Source organism: Heptranchias perlo, chromosome 24, assembly GCF_035084215.1.
Source record: "Heptranchias perlo isolate sHepPer1 chromosome 24, sHepPer1.hap1, whole genome shotgun sequence".
Lineage (NCBI taxonomy): Eukaryota > Metazoa > Chordata > Chondrichthyes > Hexanchiformes > Hexanchidae > Heptranchias > Heptranchias perlo.
Window position 1 is genome coordinate 46,591,704 of NC_090348.1, and position 24,533 is coordinate 46,616,236.

The following is a 24,533-nucleotide window of genomic DNA, read 5'->3' on the forward strand; positions in this document are numbered from 1 at the left end:
CTCTGGGATATCACACCCTGATCCAAAAGCAATGGAGCGACAACTCCAAGATGTCTAGAATCTACATTACCCAACCTTGATCAGCTGCTTTCAATCAAATGCATTCCCATCGTTCTAATAGAACCATTGTTCCATTGTATTGCATTATTCCACAGGGTTTCTTAAGTTGAGAAGCTAGATGATGCAAGTGCAAGGCACCACCAAGATTCAAAAGAGTAGGAGGGAAGGTCAAGGCAAATTAGGAGGTAGTGGCTAGCTGACACCAAGTTTGGGTTTTGAAAGCTCGTAGACTGTAGGAGGAATTGAAAAACGAAGGAGACAAGAGTTCCATAGTTCGAGGAAAGAATGAAATGTTGTAATGAGTTTTGATGTCAACACAAGATGCAGGAAAGAGTAAGAGGACAGTATGGGACAAAGTATTTCAAGCTTAGGTAGAACAAGAAATGCAAGTTCAGAGGAGCACTGACCGTAGTGGTTCTGATAAAGATTTCAGCCGTGACTCAGTGGTAATGCTCTTGTCTCGGAGTCAAAAGGTCGTGGGTTCAAGCCCCATTCCAGGACTTGAACACATAATCTGAGTTGGCACTTCAGTTCAGTACTGAGGCAGTGCTGCATTGTCGGAGGTGCCTTCTGTCGGATGAGGTGTTAAACCGAGGCCCCGTCTGCCCTCTCAGGTGGGTGTAAAAGATCCCATGGCACTATTTGAAGAGTTCTCCCATTGTCCTGGCCAAACATTTATCCTCAATCAACACCACCAAAAACAGATGAACTGGTCATTCATCTCATTTACAGTTGGTGGGAGTTTGCTATGTGCAATTTGGCTACCGTGTTTGCCTACGAAACATTCTGAGGATGTGATTAGATATAAATGCAAGGTTACTCTTTATGTGGCTTATAATTCATCTTACTCACAGACTTGAGCTCAGGAATGATCCATAAATTGAACAAAAATCGCCTCCTAATTTTAACAGAATATCACCGTGCCATAGAAACAAAAAAAACACAAATACTGTAAATCTGAAATAAAAACAGGAAATGCTACAAAGACACAGCATCACATGTGAAGAGAAAAGACAGGTTAACATTTCAAATGGGGGCCCTTTGTCAGAACAGATATTCAGCAGAGGCACATAAGAACATAAGAAATAGGAGCAGGAGTAGGCCATCCGGCCCCTCGAGCCTGCTCCGCCATTCAACAAGATCATGGCTGATCTAACTAGTAGTTTATTTAAGTAAAGGTTACCTTCTCTCTCTCTCATGGATAATGCACCAGGAGTGGATAAACCGACAAATTGTACCCTAGCCTCTTTGAAGCCCATTTTACAATTAAGTAAGGATGTGATACACCTCCAATTTTCCCTCACTCCCCTTCCCTGCACTATGAAAATGGTTCAAACCCATCTCCATCTGGAGCCTTCCCACAACAGACCAGGTCATATCACTAGCTCATTTATGAAATGGACCCCAGGCAGAAATGCATAACGTACTGCTCTGTGATACCATACTCTGGAGCAGCAAACGCTGCTATAAAGCATGAAACGTCCTTTAAAAGGTTTAGTTTTTAAACTTAGTGATGCTACCTACATCACCTAAACCCTTTGATTAGATTCCAGCCTGTAACTCACTCCCACGTATCTGTTGTTCTATATATAAACCACCCGATCCCCTCGATTAGATTCCACCCAGTGACTCACTCCCATTCATGTAATTGCTGGAAATGTGCACACCTACCACAACAGGAAAGTCCTCTGTTATTGTGTGGACAGGATGGGAGGCCTGGAATATGAGCACAGGAGTGTGTGGAAATCCCCCTTACAACACTCACCACTCAGAGTTTGGTAGGAGGGTTTGCTTTGGACTTTTATTTGAGTCTGAAATATGTGCTTGATTGTCACCTGGGATGTCAGTGATCGGCAATGGAGCACTTTCCGTTTTGGACACCCAGCGTCAGCATCAAGCACTTCCAGGGCAGGTTTAACACTCTTAAGTGTGGTGTTAAACTTCCTTCCCTCTGCCCCAGCACTGCGCTCCTCCTCCTTCACCAGGTTGACATTTTTCCACCTGCCACAGCAAGTCTATCTCCTCTCTGAGTAAAATTAACCATTTGGAACCAATTTGAGGGCCATTTTGTGTTTTTTTTAAACTACAAAGTGAACAGGGATCATATCATAGTAGGTACAGCACAGGGGGAGGCCATTCTGCCCATCGTGCCTGTGCCAATGTCTAAACTCATTTCACATAGAGTCCTTACAACTAGGAGGAATGACAGGTGAGTTGTGGTACAAGAACAAACCAACACTGACTTTGATATTAACAAGCATCAGTGAAAATAGTCTGACAACGTGATTCAGATCCAACAGGTGAATTCTCAGACATGGTCACGTCAATTATAATGGGCAGAGGTACTCAGTGCGGTTATATACACTACAGGGATACCCAGTGCGGTTATATACACTACAGGGATACCCAGTGCGGTTATATACACTACAGGGATACCCAGTGCGGTTATATACACTACAGGGATACCCAGTGCGGTTATATACACTACAGGGATACCCAGTGCGGTTATATACACTACAGCGATACCCAGTAAGGTATAATGGGGTCAAACTGCACAGGGATACTTAGTGAACGTTATACTCCGACTAGACATCTCTAATGTTAAGAAATCCAAACTATCACTGAGGGTATACCAGAGACCACATTTTCAGTATAAGGAGGAAAACAATTTGCCTCTACATACAGAGATAGGAAGAATGTTTTAATGGGCCACTTCAATCAACTAAGTATAAACTGGGAAAACCCGTGGTTTAGAGTCAGAGTTGGCCGATGAAATGCATGACTGGTTCTTGGCCAATGTGTCAAGGGAGCCACGAGAGACAGTGCTCATCTTGATCTGGTATCAGTAAATGACCCTGAAAATGTACAAGAAATTGAAGTCGTAACACCCTAAGGGACAACAACCAAAGAAAGATCACGTTTAACGTGATCTGGGAGTCAGAAATACCCAAGACTAGGAGCCAAGTATATCATTTTAAAAGGGTTAAATTCAATGAAATGAGAGAACTAAAGCAAATAGTGTCCAACAACACTTCAGTAGAAGACAACGGGAACATTTGTAAAGGTATAAGGCTGAGCTATATAACTATATTCCCACAGCCAACAAGCTCCAACTAAGCAAACGTGACCCTAAATAGATCAGGAAACAAATTAAAAATGAGATAGAGGAAAAATGGCATGTTCAAATCCTGCAGGGAGAAAGGCGAAGGTACTCACTGATGTAAATGAAAGAATTTCAGTTACTTGTTAAAATGATGATCAGAAAGACAAAGAAAGACCTAAAAAAAGCAACTGGGGCTCAGCAAAACAGTAAAATAATCTTTCAGCAGCACAACAGCAAGAGGGCAGTCAGAGAAGAGATGAAAGCCATAAAAGATGCAAATAAGCTTGAAACTGAGGACGAGCACAAGGTACCAAGTATTCTGAACGATTACTTCCTCCAAGTATTCACAAGGGAAGATATGAGCAACATGCTTTCTCCAAACAAGGAAAATCAATGACTTTGTTACAACAGAGATGGAATCCTCGACAGGCTAGAATCATAGAATCATAGAAGTTACAACATGGAAACAAGCCCTTCGGCCCAACATGTCCATGTCGCCCAGTTTATACCACTAAGCTAGTCCCAATTGCCTGCACTTGGCCCATATCCCTCTATACCCATCTTACCCATGTAACTGTCCAAATGCTTTTTAAAAGACAAAATTGTACCCGCCTCTACTACTGCCTCTGGCAGCTCGTTCCAGACACTCACCACCCTTTGAGTGAAAAAATTGCCCCTCTGGACCCTTTTGTATCTCTCCCCTCTCACTTTAAATCTATGCCCCCTCGTTATAGACTCCCCTACCTTTGGGAAAAGATTTTGACTATCGACCTTATCTATGCCCCTCATTATTTTATAGACTTCTATAAGATCACCCCTTAACTTCCTACTCTCCAGGGAAAAAAGTCCCAGTCTGTCTAACCTCTCCCTGTAAGTCAAACCATCAAGTCCCGGTAGCATCCTAGTAAATCTTTTCTGCACTCTTTCTAGTTTAATAATATCCTTTCTATAATAGGGTGACCAGAACTGTACACAGTACTCCAAGTGTGGCCTCACCAATGCCCTGTACAACTTCAACAAGACATCCCAACTCCTGCATTCAATGTTCTGACCAATGAAACCAAGCATGCCGAATGCCTTCTTCACCACCCTATCCACCTGTGACTCCACTTTCAAGGAGCTATGAATCTGTACTCCTAGATCTCTTTGTTCTATAACTCTCCCCAACGCCCTACCATTAACGGAGTAGGTCCTGGCCTGATTCGATCTACCAAAATGCATCACCTCACATTTATCTAAATTAAACTCCATCTGCCATTCATCGGCCCACTGGCCCAATTTATCAAGATCCCGTTGCAATCCTAGATAACCTTCTTCACTGTCCACAATGCCACCAATCTTGGTGTCATCTGCAAACTTACTAACCATGCCTCCTAAATTCTCATCCAAATCATTAATATAAATAACAAATAACAGCGGACCCAGCACCGATCCCTGAGGCACACCGCTGGACACAGGCATCCAGTTTGAAAAACAACCCTCTACAACCACCCTCTGTCTTCTGTCGTCAAGCCAATTTTGTATCCAATTGGCTACCTCACCTTGGATCCCATGAGATTTAACCTTATGTAACAACCTACCATGCGGTACCTTGTCAAATGCTTTGCTGAAGTCCATGTAGACCACGTCTACTGCACAGCCCTCATCTATCTTCTTGGTTACCCCTTCAAAAAACTCAATCAAATTCGTGAGACATGATTTTCCTCTCACAAAACCATGCTGACTGTTCCTAATTAGTCCCTGCCTCTCCAAATGCCTGTAGATCCTGTCCCTCAGAATACCCTCTAACAACTTACCCGCTACAGATGTCAGGCTCACCGGTCTGTAGTTCCCAGGCTTTTCCCTGCCGCCCTTCTTAAACAAAGGCACAACATTTGCTACCCTCCAATCTTCAGGCACCTCACCTGTAGCGGTGGATGATTCAAATATCTCTGCTAGGGGACCCGCAATTTCCTCCCTAACCTCCCATAACGTCCTGGGATACATTTCATCAGGTCCCGGAGATTTATCTACCTTAATGCGCGTTAAGACTTCCAGCACCTCCCTCTCTGTAATATGTACACTCCTCAAGACATCACTATTTATTTCCCCAAGTTCCCTAACATCCATGCCTTTCTCAACCGTAAATACCGATGTGAAATATTCATTCAGGATCTCACCCATTTCTTGTGGTTCCGCACATAGATGACCTTGTTGATCCTTAAGAGGCCCTACTCTCTCCCTAGTTACCCTTTTGCCCTTTATGTATTTGTAGAAGCTCTTTGGATTCACCTTTGCCTGATCTGCCAAAGCAATCTCTCATCCCCTTTTTGCCCTCCTGATTTCTCTCTTAACTCTACTCCGGCAATCTCTATACTCTTCAAGGGATCCACTTGATCCCAGCTGCCTATGCATGTCATATGCCTCCTTCTTCTTTTTGACTAGTGCCTCAATCTCCCGAGTCATCCAAGGTTCCCTACTTCTACCAGCCTTGCCCTTCACTTTATAAGGAATGTGCTTACCCTGAACCCTGGTTAACACACTTTTGAAAGCCTCCCACTTACCAGACGTCCCTTTGCCTGCCAACAGACTCTCCCAATCAACTTCTGAAAGTTCCTGCCTAATACCATCAAAATTGGCCTTTCCCCAATTTAGAATTTTAACTTTTGGGCCAGACCTATCCTTCTCCATAGCTATCTTAAAACTAATGGAATTATGATCACTGGTCCCAAAGTGATCCCTCACTAACACTTCTGTCACCTGCCCTTCCTTATTTCCCAAGAGGAGGTCAAGTTTTGCCCCCTCTCTGGTCGGGCCTTCCACATACTGAATGAGAAATTCCTCCTGAATACACTCAACAAATTTCTCTCCATCCAAGCCCCTAATGCTATGGCTGTCCCAGTCAATGTTGGGAAAGTTAAAGTCCCCTACTATTACCACCCTATTTTTCTTGCAGCTGTCTGTAATCTCCTTACATATTTGCTCCTCAATTTCCCGTTGACTATTTGGGGGTCTGTAGTACAATCCTATCAAAGTGATCTCTCCCTTCTTATTTTTCAGTTCTACCCATATAGACTCAGTGGGCGAACCCTCGGATATATCCCCTCTCACTACTGCCGTGATGTTCTCCCTAATCAAGAACGCAACTCCCCCTCCTCTCTTACCTCCTGCTCTATCTTTCCTATAGCATCTGTACCCTGGAACATTGAGCTGCCAGTCCTGCCCCTCCCTTATCCATGTTTCAGTAATAGCTATAACATCCCAGTCCCATGTACCCATCCATGCCCTGAGTTCATCTGCCTTGCCCATCAGACTTCTTGCATTGAAATAAATGCAGTTTAATCTAGACTTCCCTTGGTCTTTGCCCTGCTTTCTCAGACCATCTGTCCGGTCATGTTCTGTACACTCTCCCTTACTGCCTTTTGTTTCTGTCACCACTTTACTTCCCACTGGCTTCCTGCATCGGTTCCCATCCCCCTGCCACATTAGTTTAAACCCTCCCCAACAGCACTAGCAAACACTCCCCCTAGGACATTGGTTCCAGTCCTGCCCAGATGCAGACCGTCCAATTTGTACTGGTCCCACCTCCCCCAGAACCGGTTCCAATGGCCCAGGAATTTGAATCCCTCCCTCTTGCACCATCTCTCAAGCCACGTATTCATCTTAGCTATCCTGTCATTCCTACTCTGACTTGCCCGTGGCACTGGTAGCAATCCTGAGATTACTACCTTTGAGGTCCTACTCTTTAGTTTAACTCCTAACTCCCTAAATTCAGCTTGTAGGACCTCATCCTGTTTTTTACCTATATCGTTGGTGCCTATATGCACCACGACAACTGGCTGTTCACCCTCCCCCTCCAGAATGTCCTGCAGCCGCTCCGAGACATCCTTGACCCTTGCACCAGGGAGGCAACATACCATCCTGGAGTCTCGGTTGCGTCCGCAGAAACGCCTGTCTATTCCCCTTACAATCGAGTCCCCTATCACTATAGCTCTGCCACTCTTTTTCCTGCCCTCCTGTGCAGCAGAGCCAGCCACGGTGCCATGAACCTGGCCACTGCCACCTTCCCCTGGTGAGCCATCTCCCCCAACAGTATCCAAAACGGTATACCTGTTTTGGAGGGAGATGACCGCAGGGGACCCCTGCACTGCCTTCCTACTCTTCCTCTGTCTGTTGGTCACCCATTCACTATCTTCCTCAGTAATTCTTATCTGCGGTGTGACCAACTCACTGAACGTGCTATCCACGACTTTCTCAGCATCGCGGATGCTCCAAAGTGAGTCCATCCGCAGCTCCAGAGCCATCAAGCGGTCAAACAATAGCTGCAGCTGGACACACTTCCCGCAGGTGAAGGAATCAGGGATACAGGAAGGAGTCCTGAATTCCCACATCTCACAAGAGGAACATGACACGGCTCTGGGATCTCCTGCCATGACTTAACCCTTAAGTTAGCTTAACAACAACTGCAATGTCAAGAGAAAAAAAAAGAAAAACTACTTACCACTCCCTTTAAGGAGTTTACTCCTTTAAATTGTTCTCAATTTAGAGAATGTTAACTACACTAGGGACCTTGATTCACTAAAAAATAAACGCTACTTCCTATAAGACCAGCAGACCTTCCCTTTCCTTTTACTTCAGTTACTGTCGATAAGTAGAAATACTCACCTGAACCTACTCACCAATCAGGTGCCTCCCCTGTGAGGCTAATCGGGCTCAAAACAAATAATCCCCAGGGATTGATGGTATTTATCCCAGAGTGCTGAGAGAGACCAGGCAGGAGATTCGCGAGGGGGGGGGGGGGGCGAGAGCTCAGAGATACTCGAGTAAGGGGGGGAACAAGAGGACAGAGATACTCGAGTAAGGGGGGGGAACAAGAGGACAGAGATACTCGAGTAAGGGGGGGGAACAAGAGGACAGAGATACTCGAGTAAGGGGGGGGGAACAAGAGGACAGAGATACTCGAGTAAGGGGGGGGGAACAAGAGGACAGAGGTACTCAAGTAAGGGGGGGGGGGGTGAGAGCTCAGAGATACTCGAGTAAGGGGGGGGGGAAACAAGAGGACAGAGATACTCGAGTAAGGGGGGGGGGGGGAAAGAGAGGGCAGAGATACTCGAGTAAGGCGGGGGGAACAAGAGGACAGAGGTACTCGAGTAAGGTGGGGGGGGGGGGGAACAAGAGGACAGAGGTACTCGAGTAAGGTGGGGGGGAAAGAGAGGACAGAGATACTCGAGTAAGGTGGGGGGGAAAGAGAGGACAGAGGTACTCGAGTAAGGTGGGGGGGGGAAAGAGAGGACAGAGGTACTCGAGTAAGGTGGGGGGGAAAGAGAGGACAGAGGTACTCGAGTAAGGTGGGGGGGGGAAAGAGAGGACAGAGGTACTCGAGTAAGGTGGGGGGGGGAAAGAGAGGACAGAGATTATCGAGTGGGGGCGGGCGAGAGGACAGAGATACTCAAGTAAGCCTGTTCTTATTCACAAGCTGATGAACTGATTTGTTTTGCAGCCTCGATGAAGCTGGAGAGGAAACCACTGCCAGGTTAGTTAGTGAATGGGACTATCTAGCTCTGCTCTGTCGTGCAGTGGCAGCTACGAGCATTCCTGTACATCGACGCTGAGCGTAGAACTGCCACCGTTTGCCCAGTCCAATACGGGGTGAGATAGGGCATTCAAAAAAACAAGAGGGTTCGGCAGCACAGGCGTGAACACCAAAGAACTCCATTGTGTGTATGTACCATCTTTTCTGTACTGCTTCAAATTAAACTGGACTTTTGATAATCAATGTCTGTCAAAAGTTGCCATGTGGCCATCTGTGAAAACTGACAATTGGGTTTAAAACTGGCTGGGTGGCCCCTCTCGCTGACCGAGAGCAATCAAACCCCACTTGGAAATCGATGTGAGTATTTAACCATGTTTGCAAACAACATATTTCAATGTGAGCAATCCATCTTGAAAAAGAAAAGGTAATCTTCCCCTTCTCTTTACTAAAGGGAACTGAGTGATGCAATGGATTAAAGACTGGTCTACGCACCTGTAGGTGAATCCAGCGTAGATGATGGCTAACGTGGAATTTTTCATGGTGGTTACTGTAGCGCTGGTTGTGTTGGAAGCATTAAGAGCATCGGACAAGAAGCGTGATAGTTTAAATGTTCTTCGCCTCTCCCCTCACAACGTACAATATAAGCCAATGTCAACAGTAGCGTTGCAGCCAACGGGAGTTGGATATGCCAGCTTGCTTCAGTTGATTGCATCCCTTCCTTGAGATTAGATTCAGGACTTGCACATGCAACCTAGGCCGACATCCCTGAGAAGTACTGTTTAGTTAGAGGATCATCCTTCAGTTGAGATGTTAAACCAAGCTTTACATAGATTTTACAGCACAGAAACAGGCCATTCGGCCCAACAGGTCTATGCTGGTGTTTGTGCTCCACACGAGCCTCCTCCCATCCCACTTCATCTAACCTTATCTGCACATCCTTCTATTCCTTTCTCCTGCATGTACTTATCTAGCTTACCCTCAAAGGCATCCATGCCATTCGCCTTAACTACTCCATGAGGTAGCGAGTTCCACATTCTAACCACTGTCTGGGTAAAGAAGTTTCTCCTGAATTCCCTATTGAGACCATAAGACCATAAGAGATAGGAGCAGGAGTAGGCTATTTGGCCCCTTGAGCCTGCTCCGCCATTCAATGAGATCATGGCTGATCTGATTTTTACCTCAACTCCACTTTCCCGCCTTTTCCCCATATCCTTTGACTCCCTTGCTGATCAAAAATTTGTCTAACTCAGCCTTGAATGTATTCAATGACTCAGCCTCCACAGCTTTTTGGGGTAAAGAATTCCAAAGATTCACGACCCTCTGGAAGAAGAAATTCCTCCTCAGTTCCGTCTTAAACGGGCAACCCCCTTATTCTGAGACTATGACCCCTGGTTTTAGATTCACCCATGAGGGGTAACATCCTCTCAGCATCTACCCTATCGAGTCCCCTCAGAATCTTGTATGTTTCAATAAGGTCTCCTCTCATTCTTCTAAACTCCAGTGAGTATAGACCCAACCTGTTCAATCTTTCCTCATAAGGCAACCCTTCCATACCCGGAATCAACCTAGTGAACCTTCTCTGAACTGCCTCCAATGCAAGTATGTCCTTCCTTAAATAAGGGCACCAGAACTGTACGCAGTACTCCAGGTGTGGTCTCACCAGCACCCTGTACAGTTGTAGCATGACTTCCCTGCTTTTATACTCCATCCCCCTAGAAATAAAGGCCAATATTCCGTTTGCATTCCGGATTACCTGCTGCACCTGTATGTTGACATTTTGTGTTTCATGTACGAGGACACCCAGATCCCTCTGTATTGTATTGGATTTATTAGTGACACTCTTATATTTATGGCTCCTAGTTTTGGACTCCCCCACAAGTGGAAACATCTTCTATAGGTCTACCCTATCGAACCCATTCATAATTTTAAAGACCTCTATCAGGTCACCCCTCAGTCTTCTAGAGAAAAGGACCTCCTCAGCCTATTCAGTCTTTCCTGATAGTTACAGCCTCTCATTTCTGGTATCATCCTTGTAAGATCTCATGGCACTATCTGAAGGATAGTAGGAAGTTCTCCCGGTGCCCTGCCAACATTCCTGCCTCAACAAGATCAACTCAGACACCACGCACACACAGTTGGTCATTCATCTCTCTAGCAGTTTGTTGAACGTTGCTAGGGAATGGACTCAGCGTTCACCTACCTAACGGCCACTGCCGGACAGAAATAAAGATGTTTTGATAACAATGCAAGTATTTTTCTTTCTTTCTCGGGTCTCTCCACCTCACGCATCACACACAATGGAGAGGGTTGGCGCTGTGCTTCTCTTCAGTGACCGCCAATGGTGCTCTGAATCTGGCTACCCGTCTGGCTACACGGGACTGGCCTGGATGACTCATCCCTCAATTTTCCTTCCCTGCTTGGACCAATTTGGGGCCTGGGGGTGGGGGAGAAACAAGGAGAAAAACACCCAAGTTCCACTTAGCCCCTCTTCATGGGGTACATGGTTGGGTTAGGAACTCAGCCCGTGGAGGATTGTAGCTGCAGATTCATGTCCTATGGCACAACACATTAAGGCTGCAACGTCAATGTTGGCTTCTTTAGTGAGTTAGGAACATAGAAATAGGAGGAGCCCATTCAGCCCCTCGAGCCTGTTTCACCATTCAATTAGATCTTGGCTGATCCGTATCTTAACTCCATCTACCTGCCTTGGTTCCGTAACCCTTAATACCTTTGCCTAACAAAATTCTATCAATCTCAGTTTTGGGACCAATACGCTGCAGGGGAAAAAAATTACACTTCACCCAACGCACTTAATTCATCACCTCAGATTGCTCCCAGCATGACCAACACCAGTGATAGATCTGCAACCATCAGGATTTCATCCTGGAGTGATATGGCTCAAATACTCACTCCAGACATAAACCAGGTTTGGAAAGACAGAATCCATAATCCTACTAACGTGTGTTCGAGTGAACACAGTAAGAAAATGTCACACACCCATCATTATGCTTCACTGAAATCGCAGCGACAACACTGAATCACTCCTGCTGCCAAGTCAAATTACCAATGTAAATATTGTCAATAGGTAGTGTGCCAGACTGCCGATCTCCCCAGTCTCCCTTGCACCCCTAGAATGACACCCTTTCACTCCCAGCCATTTACTGCCCCTTTTCTCCCCTTTACTCGTGAAGGTGCTGATTCCACAGGCACCGTGGTGCAGCCTTATGGTACTCCCTCCAAATGGTCATTCTTTAAGAAAGAGCTGAAAGGCTATTCAACCACAGACATCATTAAAGCCGAGGCCAAACCTGCCATTGTGTCCACCTCCACACTTTCCAGGGAGTGTCAGTGGACAGTGAATGGGAATCCTGGCTGAACTGGGGTGCTACATTTTGCCTCGATGCCACTAACCCAGAGATGCTGAGGCCAATTATAGCTCACCTAATTCAGCACAGACTGACATTGAATCAGGGACCTTCTGGTCTGTATGGCTTAGGTATGACCAGGCACCATTATCTAATAGGGCAGTGAAGAATATTCCCTAAGATCCATTGTTTTTTGTGGCTAAGGAAGAGATATACCAAAAGCTCTAGAAATTAAAACAAAATTGAAATCATTCCCTGACCTGTATGAAACTGAATGTCAAGAGATGCATTTAAGGGAAACCTAGATAAACACAAGAGGGAGAATGGAATAGAAGGTTATGCAGACAGGGTTAGATAGAGTAGGAGCAGGCTCGTGCGGAGCATAAACACCGGCATAACCAGTTGGGCCGAGTGGCCTGTTTCTGTGCTATAATTCTATGTAAGAGATTGCCCTCACAGAGAATTCTATGCGGACCCTCAGGGATTTGCTGAACTCCCAATTACTAAGCATTGGATCCATTTACATGCCACAAAAGATATTGGAAGAGATCCTGCATCTAATTCCGTGTAGTGGGTCTGTGACAGCCCACACAATGATGTCTACTTATCTCAATCTGATAGATTGGGGAAGACCAGGGGTCATGTGTATAAGTTGCGGAAGGGTAGGGTTAGGTTAGATGTTAGGCGGTTCTTTTTTCCTCCCAGAGGATAGTGGACCTATGGAATAAGTTGTCAGTTTGTGCGGCGAGTGCTGACTCTCTGCACACCTTCAAAAGAGAGCTGGATTGGTTGCTGGCTGAGACGGAGACCAGGTCTTATGTTACCTGGTATTTCACTTACCTTTTATAAGCATGGTCAATGTGGTCTTCTAGACTAGTCTCCATTGCCTAAGGGGGTCGGAGATGAATTTTGCAGTTTTATTTTCTACAACTGGCTGTGGGATTTTATTGTTTCTTTTGCTTCTCCCAAGGGATATCATGCCTATTGCTGGCTGGGGGGGTGGGGGGGAAGGGGGTGTCTAATCACGAAGCTTCAGGCAACAAGATTGCATGGGGCAGGTTTAATGGACCAAAAGGTGTTTTCCTGCCTGTTATTTTTGCATGTTCATATATCTATATTCCATACCCCTGAAAACAGCACATGACAGGGAGAGATGCTACATTAATTGGTTCAAAGGGGTAGTTTTCTCAATTCGTGGAATAGGTCGAGTCCATCTTGATTTGCTGGGGGAGGGGTAGCACCAACCATCACTCTTGTAAATACAGCTGAGTCCCACAAGGATTCTCAGTCTCCTTGAATGATTGCTAAACCCTGCTTTTCCTCTCCCTTCCCATGCACATTTACCCCTCATTCTTACAATCAATCACTCTCTTGAACCTTCCTGTCCCCCATCCCCCACACACAACCCTTCTGGTTCCTTGTTTATTATGCTTTGCCCTGTTCTTTTCTTTCTCAGGATCTCAAAACTGTTAGTCCTTACCACTCTCGACAAGCAACAGGCCTTAAAAACTCAAGCTTGGTTTTACTTCAACTGCATCTTGATTTAGTTCATCTTCTCTCCTACACTTATTAAGCGTGATGATTCCCTGCACCATGGGGCTTGACCTATCACCTGAGTAGCTGATGCATCAAACACCCTACCACCTTGGTCACCAGCAAACATTTACCATACACTGTTTGCTGGCTGTGTAATTTTGGGGATAATTTCCCCCCTTGGAATAAATCTACAGGAAGTATTATCACAGATAGGTCCAGTCAAGATAGGGTCTTACAAGGTCCAGCACAGACAGGATGTAGCCACCTATGAACTCAGTGTCTCAACGAACCAGTAATCTGGACCTTACTGCCTCCCCCTTAATGCATTTGTAAAGCAATTGAAATAAATAATCCCAGACGAGCCCCACAGTCCAACAGAACTAGAGCTCGATACCCCCCAGACAAGCTCATCAACAAAACTGGAGCTAAACAGCATCTTTAATGTAGTAAAATGTCCCGAGGTGCTTCACAGGGGCGTAATCAGACAAAAATTTACACCGATCCAAAGGAGGAGATAGTATGACAAGTGACCAAACGCTTGGTCAAAGAGGGAGCTTTTAACCAACATCTAAAAGGAGGTGAGGTGGAGGAAGTGAGTGATGTTAAAATTGGATAGTCATGTGGTGAAGGATAGAATACATGAGCCTGGTCTTTAGTTAATTCCAAACTTTTACTGAGATTTTCCTTACATACACACCATACTTAGATAAGTTCTCCTATAAAAAAGATACGAGAGAGTCCCCAATTGATACCCACCACCTGAATACTCTCAGATATTGATTCTCACTTATTGATATAAATCATACACTTAACAAGTGATGCACAAAAGGCTAGAGTCAGAGGAACTGAGGGTTCTCGGAGGGTTACCCCCAACATGAGCCCAGTAATCCAACAGAATTGGAGCGCAATGCCCCCAATATGAACCCAGTAATTAATAGAATTGGAGTTTTGTGTGCCAATCAAATCCCCTTGGCAGGCATTATATATAGAAGGCATGTTAGCAGTACTCAAAAATTAATATCAAAGTGACAGATTATTCAAACTTTTAAAAAATGAATTTTTAAAACATGAATTCAAAACATTTTTTACCCCTCCCCACAAAAGGAAAGTGACAAGTCCCAAAATTTACGAACTAGCATCGTGATGTGATTTTAAAATGTGACAGGTACAGCCCACCATACACAATGATGCAACTTCAAGGCACTTGAATGAAAAAGTGAAACAAACGCGGAAGCTGCTGACTTTGGCTGCAAAAACAAACAACTCATTTGAAGCCAAACTCCCAACTTTCTTTTTAAAAGTTGGGACTGAAGTTCTCTTACCGCGAATCCTGACTTGAGGACCAGAAATTGACAAGCTGATCACAAGTCTATTGATTCAATCGATTCCGATCCCTGCTCCAGTGTCCGGTTTTTTTCGGGACCAGGGATTTATCTCTCGTCTCCTGGATTTTTCTCCGTGTTTTTTCTGGAAAGACGAGCTATCTCCCCACCCTCTGCATCTCAGACTGATTCGAATCTCGACCGACCAGTGACAGTCAGAACGAAAGTTTATATGTTGCTCCTTCAGCTCCCAGATAGAGGATGTGAGAGAGACAACCTCACTTCCTGAGTTTCAAGCTGAGGAATAATAATTTAACCGTAAAATGACGCCGAGCCTACAGCTGTTCCTTGCACAGTCCCCCTGCCCTTCCGGGTTCCCGAGTCACTCCCTTCTAGGACAGGTGAGAGGACTCACCTGGAAAAAGAGCAGGAGAGACAGAGGCAAATACTGATCCCCACAGAGAATTTCCCCCAGAGCCAGTCCTTATAGGGGTAGAGAAAGATCTCCCAAAGGAAACTTACAAAGAGAGAGCATATTAAGAAAAGGGAGGAGGTACAGAGCGCACTTGGTAAAGTGGCAGCCCAAATACGAACTCACACCCATGCATAGCCTATCTCCCCAACCCCCCCCCCCAAATGTTTTTAAAAAATAAACACGCGACAAAACGCTTCATTACTTTTTGAAGTGCAGTGCCTTGTCATGTAGGCAACCGCGACTGCCACTCCCCACACAGTAAAGCTCCACAAACAACGTTGAGAAGACTGACCAGTCAACCTGGTGTTGGTTGTGGGAGGAATGTTGGCCAGGACAACCAGAGCACTCCGTGTTCCTCTTCCAATAGTGCCAGGGGATCTTTAACATCCACCTGAACCATCACAGAATAGAATTTTACAGCATAGAAATAGGACCTTTGGCCCAGCAGGTCTATGCCAGTGTTTATGCAGCCCTTCAACCTTTACTGTTGAATTATCTGTTCAACCTTGAACAGATAATTCAAGACAAAGTCTGCATAGGTCCATCACAGTAAACTGGACATCCTAGACCCTAGGGTGGCTGGTGTGGGAAATGGAAAAACATCAATAGGGGGTACTGTTCTCAACTTGAGGTTGGGACAAAGTAGAGGGAGCTTTGGTACTGGCACTGTTCCATTCCATAGCTCTAATATCCTTCCGCTTGATGATATTAACCCGCTAACACCTAAAATGGAGCCTCGTGGAAGAAATGAGAAGTCGGGTGGAAATGAAACCTAGAAGTGTGGTATATGGGGGCAAGGTGAAAAATTGAAGCTGGGCTACAGTGGCAAAACTGATTTATTTTCTTCCAAATTTTCTCCACCCCTTTTCCTTTTCATGCTGACTAGCCACTCTTGATTACCTCACCCCAGTGGCCATTTGTGAGCTTAGACAGTGGGTAGTGGGCTAAGTCTTGGAACAGCCAAGTCTAATCATGTCCCAATCTTTGTTTCATATAAGTACAGTTTCCAGCATGGGTCACTAGCTGAATTTTCCCTCCCTAGCACCAGGGTACTTAGACCAATCTTAATGCCACCTCAGATCAGCCAACTTAGCATAGAGCATCGATTGAACCTGGGATCTTTCTAGTCTGTATAGCTCAGTTCCACACCAACCAATCACTCTCACCCATTGAGATACTAGAAAGGGGTGAAAATGAAAATGCAACACATCTTCAGAAAAAGAAAAAAGACTGCCTGCTCTCTCCTACATTCTCTTGCATTTCTTTTTGTATTTATTACTCTTGCTCTTTATTAGCCTTTTTCAGTCATTGATGTGCTTTGTACAAGAGTTCCTCTTTTGTGGTCTTCCCTTGAATAAGTTCCTCTTCTTAGATTTGTTTCTTCAAATTCCTTAGTGTCTCGATTTCTCGCTGGATCTGTTCCGCCACCCATTTTGTTTTTACTCCTCCTCAATCTAAGCATTTTCTTTTTTTTATTCCCCTCTTTTGGCTGGTTTATTGACAATGTTGAAATTCCCCCTTAGCCGCCAGTGGCTGTGAGCAGGGTAAGACAGAGAACTTGCTTTTGGGCCTCATTAGGAGACACAAGTGTATGATCTCAGGAACAAGTCCTCCTCTGCTTTTTGTATGGAATCTGTTTGGAACCTTGCTACAGCGAGGTTAAAAAGTAAGAATTAATAAAAAAGTGCAAATGTTGAACATTTGAAAAAACAACAGAAAATGCTGGAAATGAGGGTTCTGACAAAAGGTCTACCCTTGAATCAATAACATGTCTCTTTTCAAATACTGACAGTCCTGCTGAGTATTTCCAGCATTTTTAGTATTTAATGTGGAATGTAAAGTTGAACTATTATTGTGGAATTTTGCTTGATCTACCTTTCGATGATAGGGAATAACTTTGCAGAACCTTTTCTCAAGAGATACAATGTCTTGGACTGAATCCATAATAGGGTGGATTGCACAAATAGTATGTGGAAAGAACAGTGACGATGTGACATGTCTTGATTTCAACACAGTGACTATGCTGGATGGGGGAAGAGTGTGTAGGATGACATAATTGGAGCATATGGGGATCATCTTTTTTTAAAAAAAGGTCCAGTTGGAGCAGTCTTAAGTACTTAAATAACTGATAAGACTTTTGAAGGAATATCCAAAATTGGGATTCCAGTTATAGTTTCCAAAATTTTTTAAAGCCCTCAGCTCAAACAATTTCAGAAGTTAAAAAAGTGATTAAGTAAAGCATGAGTTACCCCAACAGAGAAACACAGAGGAAAGGAGCACATGAAGGAGCAAGATCTTTCTGAAGGAGCATGTTTGGCCACACAGGCAATTGTTTATTGAGGCTTATAAAGGTCATCCATCAGCTGATGCCCCAAGGAACTGATTGAAGCTTCTTCACTGGCAGTCTGGTGGTGAGGTGTGGATTTGTGCTTTTTACATCTACACAGGCACACTTAAGGTTGCTAACTCTGGTTGGGTGTATTTCTGGAGGTTTTATCACATGACCTCCTGCCCCAACACGCTCCCACACTCCTGCCATTGGTCCATCCTCCAGGCGCAAGGCCTTCCCACACCAATTGGAAAGCGAACAGACTCCTTGTTAACTGATTGGATTAATCTTGATTGTTAGTCAACCAGCCATTTTTCCCCATCTCCAGTATTTTTATAACTGATAAATGAAAGTGTTCAAAGAAGATGAATAAACACTTTTATTTTTAATGCCCCTATGATTTTTCACCCAGGTTGCTTACAGGAGTGTCCTTGGAGATTAATCTTCAGTTCCGGGTAACTCCAGGACCATCCTGGACGATTGACACACTTACTTCTGGTCTCAGCCATAGTCTCTGTGGAAAAGTGCTGAGCAGGAATCAGGTGCTTCTCAACAGTGAGGTAAAATCACCACCAGGCTGCTCACACACACCTGTTTTGAGCTGGCTCAGAAGTGGTGCCAGTGGGAGCACATTGTCTGCTACAGCTGATGCCTGGCCTGGAGAGAGCAAGGAAGAGGAGGGAGTAAAACATTACTTGAAAAGAGTATCTCTTCACAGGATTCGCTTTCATTAATAACACAGCAATGCAGCACCATGAAGGGCAGTGGTGCAACACAATGAATCATGTGGCCCTTCATGACTATTCAGTGCAAAATTTCAGAATAATCTGCTTTTAGAGGAATAGGAAACACAGCGTCATCATCACACAGAGAGGCCACAAAAGAAAGGATATGAGAAGTAAGGAAGTTGTGGCTTAATGCCGACTTCTCTTCGGAGGTCGGCAAGCAGAACTGAAGAAGGAAGATTTCCTCTGAGGCACCCTGCCTCTCATCTTGAATATGTCTGATTTATTCCAGTTTTGAGTATTGTCGCTCAATACTTTAAAATTAGCATCCTTTCTCTTTTATCAATATACGATCAGTAAGATAATTTGTACACATAGATATCAATTAAATCCTCAGTATATATGGGGAGATACATTTACACTTGTGACTCATACACCTCTGCATTATTTTTAGCGCACGAAGAAAGAAAACTTGCATTTATATAGCACCTTTCACGACCTCAGGACATCCCAAAGCACTATACAACGAATGAAGTACTTTTGAAGTGTAGTCACTGTTGTAATGTAGGAAACGCGGTAGCCAATTTGCACACAGCAAGATCCCACAAACAGCAATGTGATAATGACCAGATAATCTATTTTAGTGATGTTGATTGAGGGATAAATATTGGCCAGGACACCGGGGAGAACTCCTCCGCTCTTCTTCGAAATAGTGGCGTGGGATCCACCTGAGAGGGCAGACAGGGCCTCGGTTTAACATCTCATCTGAAAGATGGCACCTCTGATAGTGCAGCAATTCCTCAGTACTGCAATGAAGTGCCAGCCTAGATTTTGTGCTCAAGTCGCTGGAGTGGTGCTTGAACCCACAACCTTTTGACTCAGAGGCGAGAGTGCTACCAAAGCCACGGCTGTACTGGTTAACAAGTCATGCATGCAAAATTTTAACTAAATCATTAACTCATATCTAGAGTCTAACACAATTGCAGTCCTTTGCTTCTGTGTTTTATGCTTTAGGTATGATAGAGTCAGACTGGAAGCAATGTGAAGTTCCTCTTAACAGTACCTCCTAAATTTGTATTCCAGCAATATCATGAATAGAAAGTGCTGCTCACAGCCCACTCTTCCCATTTATAGTGTACCTACAGAGGAACTTCACATTATTCTATTCAAATCATCTGTTCCAGGCTGCCTCCAACCAACCATTTAACCCAGTAGCAAGAAATAACTGAGAGGCACTATTAAGTGCACACTTCTCCTTTCATAACACTAAGGCCATTCATTTTTTTTAGTGTGTAGTTCATCAGGTGATGGATATGCACCGCCTGAAGGGGGGTGGAAACAGAATCAATAGTAACTTCCAAAAGGGAATTGGATAGATACTTGAAGGGAAAAAATTTACAGGGCTATGAAGAAAGAGTAGGGGGGTGGGGCTAATTGGATAGCTCTTTCAAAGAGCCAGCACATGCACGATGAGGCAAATGACTTCCTTCTATGCTGGATCATACTTACTCTGCCCCAACAATGTCCCTTAGTGCCAACAGCGAGAGGTTGCCTCCTACTGCTTCTTGTCATGGTTTCCCACCAAGCATCCTGTGGTCTTTTAGTTAATTTAGCACCATATTAGGGGTAGTTTGTGCACTGGCCCGTGTCTACTGTGAGCTAGGTTGAGACCAATTTCATGTAAAACCCTTACAGCCAGTAAACTAGGGAGAAATTGCCTGGGCTGAGATTTGAACCCAAGACCCAAATGTGAATGACTAGTGTCTAACCCACTGCTGCACACACTCCCTCGCTAATTGGCTGTTCATACTTTCTCCTTTAAGCCTTGATACAGTAAGTGAGTAGGTACAGAAATTTTGCCATATGTGAAGTTAATGAAGTAGGCCGTAGTTATGCTTATAAAGCAATTTGCTAGTCTACAGAAATGTTATCCTGTCTTCCAAACCCTTCCAAAAATGGGCATCAGTGAGGACAGGGCTGACGTAAGAATTTGCAAATGACAGTAGAAGAAGAAAGTTTGTGAAAAGAGGACGGTCTGTCACATAACGTTATAGCTATCCCTAAGAACATAAGAAATAGAAGCAGGAGTAGACCATAAGGCCCCTTGAGCTTGCTCCGCCATTTAATAAGATCATGGCTGAGCTTCGACCTCAACTCCACTTTCCCGCCCAATCCCCACATCCCTTGATTTCCTTAGAGTCCAAAAATCTATCGATCTCAGTCTTGAATATACTCAACAGATGAGCATCCACAGCCCCCTGGGGTAGAGAATTCCAAAGATTCACAACTCTCTGAGTGAAGAAATTCCTCCTTACCTAAGTCCTAAATCGCCCACCCCTTATCCTGAGACTATGCCCCCTAGTTCTAAACTCTCCAGCCAGGGGAAAAGCCTCTCCCGCATCTACCCTGTCAAGCCCTCTCAGAATTTTATACGTTTCAATTAGATCACCTCTCGTTCTTCTAAACTCTAGAGAAGATAGGCCCATTCTACTCAATCTCTCCTCATAGGATGACCCTCTCATCCCAGGAATCAATCTAGTGAACCTTCGTTGCACCGCCTCTAAGGCAAGTATATCCTTTCTTAGGTAAGGAGACCGAAACTGTACACAGTACTCCAGGGGAGGTCTAACCAAAGCCCTGTACAATTGTAGCAAGACTTCCTTACTCTTGTACGCCAACCCCTTGCACTAAAGGCCAACATACCATTTGCTTTCCTAATTGCTTGCTGTACCTGCATGTTAACTTTTTGCGTTTAATGGACAAGGACACCCAAATCTCTCCGAACACCAACATTTAATAGTTTCTCACCATTTAAAAAATATTCTGTTTTTCTATTCTTCTTACCAAAGTGAATAACCTCACATTTTCCCACATTATACTCCATCTGCCGCCTTCTTGCCTATTCACTTAACCTGTTTATATCCCTTTGCAGACTCTTTGTGTCCTCCTCACAGCTCACTTTCCCACCTAGCTTTGCATCGTCAGTAAACTTTACACTTGGTCCCTTCATCTGTCATTAATATAGATTGTAAATAGCTGAGGCCCAAGCACTGATCCTTGCGGCACCCCACTAGTTACAGCCTGCCAACCTGAGAATGACCCGTTTATTCCTACTCTCTGTTTTCTGCCCGTTAACCAATCCCCTATCCATGCTAATATATTACCTCCAACTCCATGAGCCCTTATCTTGTGTAACAACCTTTGGTATGGTACCTTATTGAATGCCAAGCCTTTGGCCAACCAGAGTTGGACCGTACCTGGGCTTAGCAGCTGTACATTGACTGTCATGAACACGGAAAGCTTTTCTGGTAACATAAGCAAGCAAGGAGCGAGAAAAGGACTATAATCGCATTCATTTAATGTCTGGAGGAAAGACTGTCCCGAACTGGTAAATCAAAAACAAATCCAGATATGCTTACATATCCTTGAATGACTGCCTTCCTTGGCGTGACACTTCCATGGTCCCAACATGTTTCATAAAGTATTTAATCATCTCTATCTGTACATATCCTTATAGCTCTCGATGCTCTCGCTTCCCCAATAGCTCAAGTAGGTGAATTTCCCCCTCATATAGTTAGGCCAGGGTATTGAGGGCCAACTTCAGCACCCTGACTGCTGCCTTGCCTGAGATCAGCTAAAAGAAAGAGAGAAGGACGTCCCAATACGCTTTACAGCCAATTAAATACTTCTGAAGTATAGTCACTGTTGTGATGTAGGAAACACGGCAGCCAAATTGTGCACAGCAAGGTCCCACAAACAGCAATATGATAATGATCAGATAATCTGTTTTAGTGATGTTGGTTGAGGAATAAATATTGCCCAGGACACTGGGGAGAACTCCTCTGCTCTTCTTCGAAAAATAGTGCCATGTGATATTTTATGTCCACCTGAGGTCAAACGGGGCCTCGGTTTAACGTCTCATCCGAAAGACGGCACCTCCAATAGTGCTGTACTCCCTCATTAGTACACGTGCTTAAGTGCTCAAATCCCTGGATTGGGACTTAAACCCACAAACTTCTGATTCAGAGGCGAGAGTGCTACCACTGAGCCACAGCTGACACTTAACTCCAGGTATCAAACTTGATCCCTTCTGACCTGTATAATTTAGTACTATGCCAGGGACGTTTATCTCCTTTTACTGACGCCACATAAACTGTTTTAATTGGGAAACTATTCTACATATCCACTACTCTGTTACTTTACGCAGGAAAAAAATCTTCATCTGTATTCTAATCTCATAGGTATTAAATGCTTACTGTATTTATTCTGATTTGGCCTTGTGCTGGGATCATAGAATCATTGAAAGTTACGGCACAGAAGGAGGCCATTTGGCTCATGGTGTCCGTGCCGGCTGAAAAAGAGCTATCTAGTTTAATCCCACTATCCAGCACTTGGTCTGTAGCCCTATAGGTTACGGCACTTCAAGTGCACATCCAAGTACTTTTTAAATGAGGTTTATGCCTCTACCTTTCAGGCAGTGAGTTCCAGATCTCCACCACCCTCTGGGTGAAAACATTTCTCCTCAGCTCCCCTTTAATCCTTCTACCGAATGCGTTGAATCTAAGCCCCCTGGTCACTGACCCCTCTGCTAAGGGAAATAGGTCCCCCCATCTACTCTATCTAGTCCCATCATAATTTTATATATCTCAATTAAATCTCCCCTCAGCCTCCTTTGTTCCAAAGAAAGCAAGCCCAGCCTATCCAATCTTTTCTCATAACTAAAATTCTCCAGCCTTGGCAACATCCTTGTAGTCATGATGTGGAGATGCCGGTGATGGACTGGGGTTGACAATTGTAAACAATTTTACAACACCAAGTTATAGTCCAGCAATTTTATTTTAAATTCACAAGCTTTCGGAGGCTACCTCCTTCCTCAGGTGAACGATGTGGAATGTATCACCTGAGGAAGGAGGTAGCCTCCGAAAGCTTGTGAATTTAAAATAAAATTGCTGGACTATAACTTAGTGTTGTAAAATTGTTTACAAACATCCTTGTAAATCTCCTCTGTACCCGCTCTCGTGCAATCACATCTTTCCTGTAATGTGGTGACCAGAACTGTACGCAGTACTCTAGCTATGGCCTAACCAATATTTTATACAGTTCTAGCATAACCTCCCTGCTCCTATATTCTATGCCTCAGCTAATAAAGGAAAGTATCCCGTATGCCCTTTTAACCACCTTATCTACCTGACCTACTACCTTCAGTGATCTGTGGACATGCACTCCAAGGTCCCTTTGTTCCTCTACACCTCTCAGTATCCTCCCCTTTATTGTGTACTCCCGTTGTTTGCCCTCACCAAATGCATTACCTCACACTTCTCTGGATTGAATTCCATTTGCCATTTTTCTGCCCACCTGACCAGTCCATTCATATCTTCCTGCAGTCCACAGCTTTCCTCCGCACTATCAACCACACGGCCAATTTTTGTATCATCTGCAAACTTCTTGATCAAGCCCCCCACAGTCAAGTCCAAATCATTAATATATACCAGTGATATATATCTAGTGCACCAACACTGATAACCAAGCACAATGAATGAGATTATTCCACATTCAGACACATGACCATCAACAGTATTTTCACCTTAAAGGTGAAAGTCAATTCATTCTTAACAGCAATGTAACTGTATACATGTCCCAGCATGTCTTTATAGATGGGTGGGTGCCTTTTCAGTCACTCGTGCAGGTTTCAACAGAACATAATCGGCAGTGTGTACAATTTTCCTGAAGAGATATTTTTCTGAAAAAAAATTAAGTTTGCTCTGTTTAATGTTACAGAAAGTCAAGAGATTTTGATTCCTTTAAAGGCACTCAAGTACTTCACCATTTTCTCACCCATGTGGGTATTCTTCATTTGTGAGTTTAAGCAAAGGGTTGGGTTTCTATTGTGGAATTTTGATATACTGGCGTTTAGACCGTGTAGTGATGAGATCTGCTGTTCGGCTGCATTTACACTGCAACTCGGTGCAAAGTGATTTTATAAGAAGTTGTGTAAATCTGGAGTCAGGGCCCAATCTGACTCTGGAGTGTGGAGACAAGGGCAATTCTCCAGAGAGGGAGTGAGACAGACATGTTGGCCCTTCCCTTGCAAACCGCCTAGTGCCGG

At 44.4% G+C, this 24,533-nt stretch overlaps 1 protein-coding gene across 3 annotated transcripts in view; it reads right to left on the minus strand.

Moving 5' to 3' along the window:
• LOC137341768 (interferon regulatory factor 6-like) overlaps positions 1–15,295 on the minus strand; it is a 57,484-nt gene extending 42,189 nt beyond the window's left edge. For 2 of the 3 annotated variants that reach the window (XM_068005254.1, XM_068005256.1), the window contains exon 1: positions 14,899–15,295. The gene's annotated coding sequence lies outside the window, so the exon portion shown is untranslated. The remainder of the gene's footprint in view (positions 1–14,898) is intronic. The other variant, XM_068005257.1, reaches the window with a different exon arrangement.
• Between the last annotated feature and the right edge of the window lie 9,238 nt (positions 15,296–24,533).